General features: G+C 38.1%; 1 pseudogene; it reads right to left on the bottom strand.

The window, feature by feature from the left end:
* The window catches only part of LOC139881130 (putative disease resistance protein At3g14460), a 31,186-nt pseudogene extending 19,013 nt beyond the window's left edge, over positions 1 to 12,173 (bottom strand).
* Positions 12,174 to 12,893: the final 720 nt, after the last annotated feature.

The following is a 12,893-nucleotide window of genomic DNA, read 5'->3' as shown; positions in this document are numbered from 1 at the left end:
AACACCGTTAAAAAATTAACGGATTTCGTCAGTGCCTAGCTAGTTATCATGACAAACACATGAAAACTGTTAACAAATTAACATTAACTAAACTTTTTATTATTAAGTAATCAAAAAAAAAATTATATATTATTTTAATATCATACTTGTCCCAATCCCAACCTTTTTATGTTTTGTCATTTCTCCACCGGAAACGAGACCCGTCCAAGTCCCGTGATATATAGAAGTTTATAACTTATATAAGTGTGCTTTAGGTGGTTCTAGGTCATGAACCCAAAGCCTAAATGAAATTATTTTTATATATATTTGATAAGTTTTTTTAGGGTGTAATATTCTCATGGGAGCATAATGCTCTTTTCTCCACCTTTAGTGGGAGCATAATTTTATTTTATTTTTTATTTAATTAAACTTGACTTAGAAGAATAACAGAATTGGAGGACCACTCACACCAAGTTAAACATTAATTTCCCTACCAAGAGGTCGAAAGACCATACAAATTGTAATCATCTACATTAATAATAAAGTTTACATTCCCACTTTTGGGGGCCACCAAGTAATTAACCTACCTTTACTTGACACTTCCCCCTAATCCCCATTCTCAGTTTATATACAAAACTATCTAATATGTATAGTTATGCCCATTTTGAGTTAATATAAATGATATGATAGAATATAGCTAGAGAGATCTAGAGATGCCAGCCAATTGCCATATTTTGTGGGGTTATATGTTTCTGTATATGTTATAAATGTGAAAATGAAATGGAATTTGAAGGGTAACATCCCAAATTTATTGGTTTTTTGGTTGTATATAAAGTCATGTAGGGATTACAATTAGATCGAAATATTTTATTTGATCCAAAAATGGAAGATAATTCGTGAAAATTGTAATCTTCCAATCTCAATCCAATTGATCTGCAAGTCAGATCATTATCCCAAATTAAACCAATTTGTCAAGAGCTGGACCACACAGGCCAGCAAGTTTGATTGAAACATATGCAAAAAAATATAACAAACAAAATAAAGACGCACATGTTGTATTGTAATTAATTATTTAGTCTCGTTAGGTTAGGCATATTCAAGAGTAAGTTCAATTTTGAAAAAAAAGAAAAAAAAAAGTAGAAAAATAGTTTGATTCATGTTGTGATTAGAGAATGGTGCCATTTATGCAATTAGATGTGGCCTGCAAATACGTTGTTCTTGCATGGCTTGTGAATGGAACATCTTTTTCATTTTTCAAATGTTTTGTTTCATCCCATGTCTCCATATTACCACGACAATGGAGTTCAAACTCACTATATGTCGCGTCTTTCGTTAGCTTATACTAGCATTTTGTCTTCTCCATGATTATATACGACATAGGAATTGGGTATACGTTTCAAAATTAAATTTTATATGATTAGCTTTATAACAAAGGAGGGAAATATTATTATTAATTCATTATGTTCATCGGGGGTCGAGTCGAACCATGTCAATAACCGATAATCTACCAATAAAACTCTAGTCCTCGAAACTAGCTAGTTTAAGATCGTTGGTATTAATTATCGATAATTAACATCGTTCATAGTTCGACTACCACGGTGAATTACAAAAAATGCATAAGGCAAGATCAAATACATCCATTCGACAACACAAGACGGATCATGGACAAAAAGTGCATAAGCCGATATCAAATACATGCATTCGACAACCCAAGACGGATCACGGATCGATAAATAAATAAGGATGACGAACAAAGAACATTACACAAATGTAAAATCGGTGAAAAATCGCTAACGACTTTTCTTCTTGTTTGTCCCAAAACCGGATTCCAGCCGGTGAAGCCAAAAGTTTCACGGCCGAATAATAAAAACCTCCTTTTACATCTTCGAGAGTTTGACATTATTTGTAAACAGAAGCGAGTAGGCGAGTACTATTTACATAATTCTTTCTTTAAAACTTTCAAGCTATTTCTAAAGATAGTTTAACACCTTACTGATGTTAGTTTTTCAATCTATTGATGTTAAATTCCAAGTTTTACAAATTCTTCTTTCCCTTCAACTAATTTTCAAGACATCTTACTTGTGAAAATTAGATTCCTAATCTCAAAACGACTTTTAATTTGCTCTCTACCTCTTCTTTAACAGTCGTCTACATAAAAATTTTAAGAAAATACAGGCACTTACTTTTTTACTTCTTTCCGAGTGGTGGATTTTGGCACATTTATTTACTGCAACTTGTTAATTTCTTCATCTGTAAATGAATGTTCTATGGATCGATAAGCGATCCTATAACAGTGGCTTATCATTCCTTCTTGTTCGTGAAGTTATCTATCAGCTTCACTTCCTCGACGAGAATTCCTCTAACAATCTCACATAAATTGCTTTCCGTGGACTCATTGATCCAAAAACTCGTTGTCACCTTTGAAAATGACTTGAATTTGACTTCTATTTCACCCTTGGTCCCTTGGAGAAATGGATACAACAGAGTTCATTTTAAATTAAATTACCAGAATGAGTCGAATGGGTCTTCTTAAATAAGCCTACAACTCCGGAAGCACCTAAAAAAGCCTATATTACTCGGGAAGAATCTAAAGATGCCTACAACTCGGGATCACTTAAATAAGCTACAACTCGGTAATCATCTAAAGGAGCCTACTTGTCACGTACGCAGACCTTCCGGGTCGTACGTGCGGCACTCGGCCAGCCGCTACCCCGTCTATCTCGAGGTTCGACCCTGCCGAGTCAGCCTATTTGGAGTCTTTACCGCTACGGACTGGTTTCGCCCTGCCTTGGGCTCATCAGGGAGGCGGCTCCAGCCCCCGACCAGTTTGTGCAGGGATGTCCTCATCCCTCCAAGTTCCCGACTAGACAAGCCACTCTTCCCCCGAGCTGGCATGCCCATTACTTGCGAGTGAACGAGGCATCTCGTTCCCGCACAAAGGTCCTCCACTGAAGCGCTCCCTTCCAATCCTTACGGCATTATCTTCCTAACACACGGTCACGATCGAGGTGGAGACTCGATACGTGACATACTGCTCGGGAAACACATAAACAAGCCTACAACTGGGGAAGAACTAAACAAGCCTACAACTCGTCATCACATAAATAAGCCTACAACTCGGGAATTACATAAATAAGCCTACAACTCGGGATGCTCCTAAACAAGCTAACAACTCGGGAAGAACTAAAACTAGCCTACTCGTGATCACTTTAACAAGCCTACAACTCGGGAAAAACTAAACAAGCTAACAACTCGGGAAGAACTAAACTAGCCTACTCGAGATCACTTTAACAAGCCTAAAACTCGGGAAGAACCAATACAAGCCTGTTCTCAGGAAGACATAAATAAGCCTACAACTATGGAATCATCTAAACAAGCCTAGAACTCGGGATCACTTAAATAAGGACAAAACTTACCTACGTTTCCTTACATGTCTTGCACTCTGTTCATTTCCTTCTCTAATGTCCAAAATTCCCTCAAAATTGAAAGAGAAAAAAAATCAAATTCTTCTCTTTCACCACTGTCCATCATTACATAACCACCATATATAAAACGGATTCGCGATCTCGACCCCCTGCTGCATCATGGGTGGCAAATGGCAATGGCACTTGCGACCGGTCCCGAGCTCCTATCAATTATCATGGGCGGTAAACCAGCATATGCGGATCTGGCATTGAATACAAAGAAACAAAAAGTACAAATCTACATATCTGAATTGATCAAATCTGATTTGAAAATATTGGTCATTCATTTCTTGTTCGTGAAGTTATCTATTAGCTTCACTTTCTCTACGAGATCAATGCAATTCCTCTAACAATCTCTCATAAATTGCTTTCCGTGGACTCATTGATCCAAAAGCTCGAGTCACCGTTGAAAATGGCTTGAATGTGACTCCTAGTTCACCCTTGGAGAACTGAATACGACAGAGTTCAAATCAAAATTAAATTTTGAAAGTTTTTTTCATTTGTACAATTCTTTTGATGAGGAAGAAATTTTCTCCTGAGAGGTAAAACGATCATCAGTTGACCAAAAGAGTCGAATATCTGGTACATCAAATAAAACCATTGCTAATCGCTCCAAACCAAGACCAATGGAAATAAATCTCAAGCTCAAACGATGGATCCGTAAATGGGAAATATGTATCAACCCACAGGCATTTGTACATCGCCTGAAAGTTTTAACATTTTGACATTATTGTCTCTTTGAAGCTGAAAGAACTTTGAAGGTTATGGACAAGTCATCATTAGTGCAAAAACTCATAATATAGTCCAGTCCAGTGCATAAAGAAAGCTTATCACATAATTAAAGAATAAATGGTGCGCCAAGGCCTTTCTTTAAATCTTCCGCTGCAAAAGAAGTGGCATCCATGGCAGACGCTTTCCCATCACCTGGGCTGAAAACCCGAACACCTTCCCTCTGTGTCTTCAGAAACAATTCTCGTTCCAAAATTCCGAGTGGGTGTTGATCCTTTCGGTGAAGTTGCATTCCAAGTTTCGAGAAAATCGAATCGGGTATATTATTTGTTGGATCATCCTTCACACTATCTACATATAGCATTCATTCAGAATTCAAAAAAGTAGCTATCTAGATTAACGAGACAGATTGCATTCTCGTTGTAATTGCAAAGAGGTGGTACAACCATAACCGGTTGGGCCGAGACTCGCCTCATAAAAATCCTAAAAAAATAACATATCGACTTTGTATCCATTTTCTTTATTGGAGACTTGAATGTAATCTATTCAAGCAATGAATCAAAAGTAAAAATGATAATTATATTATCCTACCAATACATTAGTAACAATTTTTTTAGTTAAGTTCGTTACAAATTCACCTATCACGGCATACTCTTCAAACGCCCGGACATCAATCTTATTCCGACTAAACTGCGGCACAAACAGCCATAACGCCGTTAACAACACGAACCCGACCGTCAATACCGACGACACCACCCTCGGCGGCCGCCACATATCACCAACCCACTTCATCCTCCTCTCCACGGCTACACAGACGCCGTGAAGCAAGAAGAAGCACGTGACTTCGCCCGTCGGCCACATGCGCCCCAGGTAATACAACATCAGCTCGTGCATTACACCAGACACGAGGAAAGTCGCCAGCACGGCAACCAGACGGGCCCACTCCACGTCAGTCCACGTCAGCATAAGTCTACGGGTGGGATCGTATACGGTGGGGCGTAGGACGTTGGTTACGGTGAGGTTCCATCTCCGACCCCAAAAATCTTGTAGCGAATTGGAGAGGTAAGGCTTGTCGAATTGCGGCTCGAGCTCGAGACCCAGAAACATTAAAGCTCGAGCCATGGCGGCACTGATCGCTAACATAAGCTCAAGCATGAGATAAATATGGAGACAATATAAAACAAGTACGAATTTTGGATTCATGCGGTCACTGTATTCATAAGCTTTAATCAAGATTCCCAATAACAAAGCCTTAATTGGGATACTGAAAAATCCAATTTTGAACTTCTGGGTAGGATAAATTTTCGATTTTGGAGATGGGTTTTCATTTTTTTCTCCATTTGGATTCGAATTTTGAGATTGGTTTTGTTTGACTTTGATTGGTAGGAAAGAAACAACGAGAAAATGTGGGAAAGTGAGAGATGAAGATAATGGGCCTTGACAAAATGCAAAGAGTAAGAGCTTGAAAGTGGAAAGCCAGCCGATTAAAAAAGCTGAGCTTCCACCAAAATTTGGTGAATGGAGAGTGAGTGGGAGGTAGAAGAAGAGACAGATGATCGGGATTATGAAGATCAATCTGATTTTGGTTTTTGGTGGAAATAATTTTCCAATTGAATAGCAATAGGATAATGAAAGTAAGACTATGAACCATACCTTGAAAAAGTTCTTGATCTCAATCCCCATTTCTTCTTTCGTGATCCCCATTATCTTTTGGTCAAAATTAATTAGGCTTTAGAGAGAGAGATATTGCTTATTCAGCATGTGGAAATGGAAGTGCTAAGTATAAAACTCTAATAAATAAAAGTAGATAGGAGTTAGGAGTATGTGTGAAAATCATTAAGTTCTTCCTTAAAAAAAATATCCACAAGGGGACATGTCTTTCAGTTCTAGGACGTGATTGATTCCGACGTTGATTTTATAATTGTATTCGAAACAGACATTCTGAAGATGCTGCTTCTCTAGTTGTTCTTACTTTCTCCGATAATGGACATTCGCCCTCCATATACTAATTAAATATCATTATAAACCGGGGATTTGGAATCATATATTTCTTTAAAGTTGACGGTTTCGATTGGGTTCTAGATAGTTTTGGTTTTGATTCTATATAATATTTTAAAAAATAAGAAGTGGAATGAAATCGTATAAATTTCGGTTCCGATAAGGTTTGAAACGAAATCACGTTGATCGGTTACGTTTTAATACGGTTCGATTTCGATTTCGAACCGGACTGCGGCCATGTATACTTTCTATCTCGTTTTATGTAATTCTGATTTAAAGCTTTCTGACTCTCTTTCAATACAAAAAAAGGAGGATTAACCATGTTTTTCCCCCAAAAGATTATAGCACATGTTGAAGTTTATAGATTCTCGAATCAACACAATGATTCAGTACAAAAAAATTAAGGATTACAAGTTATCCGCTAATTTTATTTTATTTTTGATAATACATTAATTAATTACTATTAGAACAATATAATTTTGATAAAATAATTTTAGGTATCCAGGAAAGAGCATCCTTGAATAGACAATAATAATACATTAATCGAGTTAGAATAAATTGAAAAGGTACTTTCTCAAAATAAAAAACAGAAACATAATTCATTGCAATGAAGCAACTATTATCAGTGAACTATAGCATTGCTTGCTTTTTAGGCCTTTAAAAATATAAAAATAAATAAAATGTATTGATAATTCTTTTACTACTACCCTCTACCATGCATAAAGTGTCATCAACCAAATACAATTCATTTCCCTTTCGCTTCGGTCTCTAAGTCAATCATTAATTTAACACTCAACGATCACGGAAAAATCTATGATTAATATTTTACATTTATCATTCAAATTTCAACTACTACTATAAATCAAAATATGTTGATCTAATGGTTATCGCGATTTTTTATCCTAATATCGACTCTTCAAGATTGGATTGAAGGATGACTATCCTCTTTAATAATCCAAAACCGTTGAATTAGAAAAACTTCAACTACGATACAAATGGCCGTCAACAAAGAACAGCTTTTTAATGTCGACAACATGCCAAAGTTGACAATATCTAGACTTTAGAGTTCGGACCATATTAATTGGTCTCTTCATGCACTTCTAAATCGCCAATTTTGAAATGGACCCAAATTAAGATTCAATTAAATTGAATTTTGTTTCTATTATCTTCTTCATCTAAGAGAGAGATAGATCGGTTTCTCGGCATGGAGAGTGAAATCATTCAGAGTGAAATTTACAATTTCATTAAGGTATGGTTCATAGTGTTTTTATCACTATGTTACATTTACATTATCAATAAAAGCTTGCCTAAAGTCACATACACAAGCCCCATGGGAATAGCCCAATGGTAGTGTGCTCCCACCTCAAATAGTGAGGTCAGGGTTTCGAGTCGCGCAGTCCGCGCACTAACTTGTAACTATTCAAAAAAAGTCACATACACCCTTCAGTCTCAACTTCACTACAGGACTTCTGGGGATATAGATGGAACCTCATGGTTACAAGCATCCTACGCCCTTCAGTCTACAATCCGACCCTCAAGATCTCAACACGTGTCATAAGCAGGAAGTGGGCCCCATTGCCCGCCGTCTTGGCTACTTTCCTTGTTTCTTCAATCATGCATGACCTCATGTTCTATTACATGAGCCGTGCAAGACCCACGTGGGAAGTCACTTGGTTTTTCATGCTTCACGCGCTATGCGTCATGGCGGAGGTTGCCTTGAAGAAGAAGTTTTCTGACACGTGGCGGTTGCCGAGGTTTGTTGCAGGGCCGTTGACCATTGGGTTTGTGATGCTTACGGCATTTTGGCTGTATTTTCCATCATTTTTTAGATGTAAACCTGACGTTAGAGCATTTGAAGAATACGCGGCATTTTGGAAGCTTGTTAAGCGTTATTGTGATCCAATTTGGTTCTAATTTCTAAATAAGAGTAGGTTGCCTTGAAGAAGAAGTTAGCTTTTTAGTTCTTTTTAGTCCAATTTAATTAGCAACTCGAAATTTTCTATATAATTCAATTTTGTATATTGATAATTGATCCATCTGTTCCCAAATATATAATTCAATTTTCCTTTTTCTTTAAATATATAATTCAATTTTGTATATTGATAATTGATCCAAGATATTCTCCTCACACCTTAAATACTCAAGACTGTGTGATCCTGACTTGAAGAGCAAATCCTAGAGAAACTTTCCTTTTTCTTTAAATCTGCATATTCAACAAAAAAGAAAAGGCTTCATTAGATAAAAGTATAACAGAAACGACAACATTTAAGATATTTTCGAGTTACATCGATGTTCGGGATATTGGAAATGGAAGGCCAATAGTCTCCTTTCTCTTGTAAGCAACGTTGTTCAAGAATTGGACATCCCCAAATCTGTAGTCTTCCTAGTGAATCCGGTAGCCCTTCTTTCGGCAATGACTTCATTTTAGGACAAAGTAAAATCTCCGGCCGCTGAAGAGAAGTGAATTCATGGATGCCATTGGAAATGGATTCTAGATTCTGGAGTTCCACAATTACAAGATGTGTGAGACTTCTAGGAAGTGTTTGAAACTCATCATTCGGAAAAGAAACTATATCTGCACCAGGACACGGTCCTCCAATTCGAAGATATGTGAGATTTTTAGCATGTCGAGTTTCCATTCTGTCATTGGCTGATTTAGATTCTGACAGTCTTCGATTGTAAGCGACGTCAGGTTGGGAGGCAATCCACTTTTTGGAAAGGAAAGAATTCCTGGACAGCTCTCTATCTCCATTTTCCTAAGTGATGTGATGTTATGCATCTGGCTTGGTAACGACTTCAGATTAGCGCAAAAATGAACTGAGAATTCCTTAAGACTTGGGATGGACAAGCCTGTATCAGGAAATGACTCTAGACCAGGACAATAATGGATGACCAATCGAACTAGATGAGTCTGGCATACAAGGGGTAAGCTTTTTAGATTAGTATAATTGCTTATACTAATTTCTTCAAGCTTTGAACTATTCTGAAGCATTTCCTCTGAAAAAGTCTTTAATGTCACGCAATTCTTGATTTCAAGTTTTTTAAGGCAGCCAGGAAACTTGCCGGATGGAAAGTTTGCCAGGAAAGAGCATCCCTGAATGGCCAATACTTCTAGATTAGTATCATCATGCATAATCTTCTCTGGAAGTGACTCTAGATTCTTACACCCCACGATTTCCAATTTTTTCAGCGTCGAAGGTAACTTGTTTCTGGGGAAAGACACAAGTGGACATTGTTCAACCCTTAATTCTTCAACAAGGCAGTGATTTCCTGTGCTATTATTCACCATCCAGTCTGGCAGTTTCTCCAGAACTTCACAGCTTACGAGAGTGAGACTCCTGAGAGATTTCAGGCCATTCATATCTTGTGCTTTGTCTGTAATTGATACGAGCTGGGGACAATTTGCGATCAACAAACTTCTTAAACGTAATAGTTTCTCTGATTCTGGTCCATTCTGCCAGAAGCATTTCAGTTCATTGCACGATTCAATATGCAACGTCTCAAGAGAAATCAGTAGTTTCATGAATTCTTCATGGAAATAAGAAAATCCTGAAACTCTCTTGATTTTCAAAGTGGCCAAAGAGCTGAGTTCAGCAGCATGCTAAGAAAGTCTTCGCTGCATTCATCGAGACTCAACTCACGAAGGCATGGAAGCTTTCCTAGTGATCCTGCTAATAGTGGACTATTGCATATCTCGAGTTTTATTAAAGAAGCCAGGCAGATTGGTAAATTTCCCTTCAACTTGGGGCAGTTCTGTACATCAAGCTCAGAAAGACTAGGAAATCCTCCTTCAACTCCATTTTCAGACCATTCCTCCCATCCAAGCATATTAACGAATGACAGAGTCTCCAAACAGGGAAAACGCTTGACAGAACATGAATTATCCCCAAAAAAACTCAGAAGCCACTCTTTCCACTCCATCCAGGCCTTTGATATACAAATGCTTCAAAGAAGTTATCTTCCAAAAGATGGCAAAGATCTGGTTTTTCGACAATTAACTATCGATATTCTCGTTATGGAACTAAATAAAGAATCTCCTACCCAAGAAGGAAAATCTTTACCTTTGTAAGCCTCGATTTTTAGCTGTTTGATGCTTTGATGAGGTTGTAAGAAGTTCAGAACTTGCTTCTGATGACTTTCACTCTGTGAATTACCGTGAATTTCATCTCTCCAAATCAAACTCAGCTCAAGTCTATGCTTTTCCTTTAGATTGGCAAATCTAACATGTTGAACCTCTTCGATATTGTCCAACCCACAAATGGAAAGTCTTCCTTGAAGGCAAGCTAAATCTCTCAGTTCTTTGATGCAAAGTTTATCTCTTTTTTTGCCAACAACAAACTTTGGCAAGAACTGAAGTTTAGTTAAATTACCGATCTCCGGCGGCATGTCTTGCAAGTTTCTTGTGCTGCTAATATCGAGATAACGTAGATCCAACAAATTCTTGATTTCAGCAGGCAACTGGGAAATAGAACCACAATGACATAATATCAATGTCTGTAGATTGAACAAAAACTCGGGCAAAAGCTTGATTGGCGTGAAGGATAGATTAAGGTATCGCAAATTCTGCAGATGGTCGATTGATTTTGGAAGTTCAGTGATGGAATAGCCGCTCAAAGAGAGTGCTCGTAAGCACTTCTGCTTAGTCAATAAATCAAACAACACATTTCAACTCAAGTAGTTGAGCCTAGGCTGATCAGTCCGCAATGCCAAGAATGTCCTCAAATGCCTCAACTTAGAAAATCCCTCGAACTTCGTGGAGACGTCATATTTTGAACAAGTGAATGATGCATGGCGAGCCTTCTCAGAAATTTTAGGCTCTTCGCTATCTTCCAACCGAAAGCATAGGTCTTCTGCAACATATCTTGCCAAGTCGTTTATGAGATCATGCATCACAAATCTTGATTTGTTGGCTGAAGATCTTTGGAAAAATGACCTCGACAACAACTCATCAAAACATTCATAACTCAATTCAATCTGCTTGTCCGCCTTTGGGTTGATGAAGAAACCCTTCCGCCATCCACAAGCAAACCAGCTCACTCTTGTCGAACTCATAGCCCTTTTGAAACAATGAGCAATAAGCAAAACAACGCTTCAATCTAGAAGGGAGATGATGGTAGCTCAATTCTAAAGCTGGAAGAATGGTGGTTTTCTTTTCTGGTAAATCCCACAGATTACTTTTCAACACAGCTTCCCAGTCGTCAGGATTTGGTTTCGTGCGCAGGACTCCACCCATAGTCTTCAATGCCAAAGGCAGACCTTTACATTTCTTGACTATTTTAAGCCAATTTCTTTCAGATTTGGACATTCATCAAAACTTCTTGCTCCCAGTGCATGCTTCTCCAGTATAGAAAGACAGACAGCATCGGATAACCCATGTAAGCGGTACATTGACATAGCACCAGCTGTCGTTGCGACGCCATCATTACGAGTCGTGACTAGAAGTTTACACCCAGCAATCCCAGTTCTCAAAGGATTGGAAAGAGTTTCCATGACTCATCATTCTCGTTCCAAACATCATCCAAGACGATCAAATATTTCTTGTGCAACAATTTCTGTTTAAGCTTTTCTTGTAACAAATTCAGATCACTAACATCACAAGCCTTGCCCGAGACAGACTGTAAAATTGTTTTGGTTATCATACCGATATCAAACCATTCGGATACACAAACCCATGCTCTCATTTCAAAGCATGCCTTGACTCGATCATCTTTGTAGACAACTCGATCATCTCCATTTTCCTATGAGTCTGGCATACAAGGTTGTATCATCATGCATAATATCCTCTGGAAGTGACTCTAGATTCTTACAGCCGACGATTTCCAATTTTTTCAGCGTCGAAGGTAACTTGTTGCTGGGGAAAAACACAAGTGGACATTGTTCAACCCTTAATTCTTCAACAAGGTACCGATTTCCTGTGCTATTATTCACCATCCAGTCTGGCAGTTTCTCCAGAGCTTCACAGCTTACGAGAGTGAGACTCCTGAGAGATTTCAGGTCATTCATATCTTGTGCTTTGTCTGTAAATGATACGAGCCGGGGACAATTTGCGATCAACAAACTTCATAAACGTAAGAGCTTCTCCGATTCTGTTCCATTCTGCCACAAGCAAATAAGTCCATTGCACGATTCAATATGCAACGTCTCAAGTGAAATCAGTAGTTTCGTGAATTCTTCACGGAAATAAGAAATCCTGAAACCCTCTTGATTTTCAAAGTGGCCAAAGAGCTGAGTTCAGCAGCACTGCTAAGAAAGTCTTTGCAGCATTCATCGAGACTCAATTCACGAAGGCATGGAAGCTTTCCTAGTGATCCTGCTAATATTGGACTATTTCATATCCCGAGTTTTATTAAAGAAGCCAGGCAGGTTGGTAAATTTCCCTTCAACTTGCTCTTGGCGAGCATATTTCAGAAAGTGAAGAGGACGAGAGTTTATGAGTTATTGTTGTAAGAGTAGCAGGTGAGAAGGGTTTCAATAGCAGCTTCCATTGCACAAGTGAGGAATTGACAAGTAATTCAACACACATAAACTGATCAGAGACGAGTATGAAGAAGACCCCACCTAAGAAAGCTTAAAGCATGAGGGAAAATAAGACTGTGAGGTCTGAAGGAACAAGGAAAAAGATAGTAGAATTTTGAAGGGAATGATCTTAAAAAAACTACTCATATGCAATGAAAATATTTTTGATTCGACGATTTCGGATTGCACAAACGGGGTATTCCTGTC

This window comes from Rutidosis leptorrhynchoides, unplaced genomic scaffold (assembly GCF_046630445.1).
Source record: "Rutidosis leptorrhynchoides isolate AG116_Rl617_1_P2 unplaced genomic scaffold, CSIRO_AGI_Rlap_v1 contig116, whole genome shotgun sequence".
Classification (NCBI taxonomy): domain Eukaryota; kingdom Viridiplantae; phylum Streptophyta; class Magnoliopsida; order Asterales; family Asteraceae; genus Rutidosis; species Rutidosis leptorrhynchoides.
This window is presented reverse-complemented; position numbering and strand designations above follow the sequence as displayed.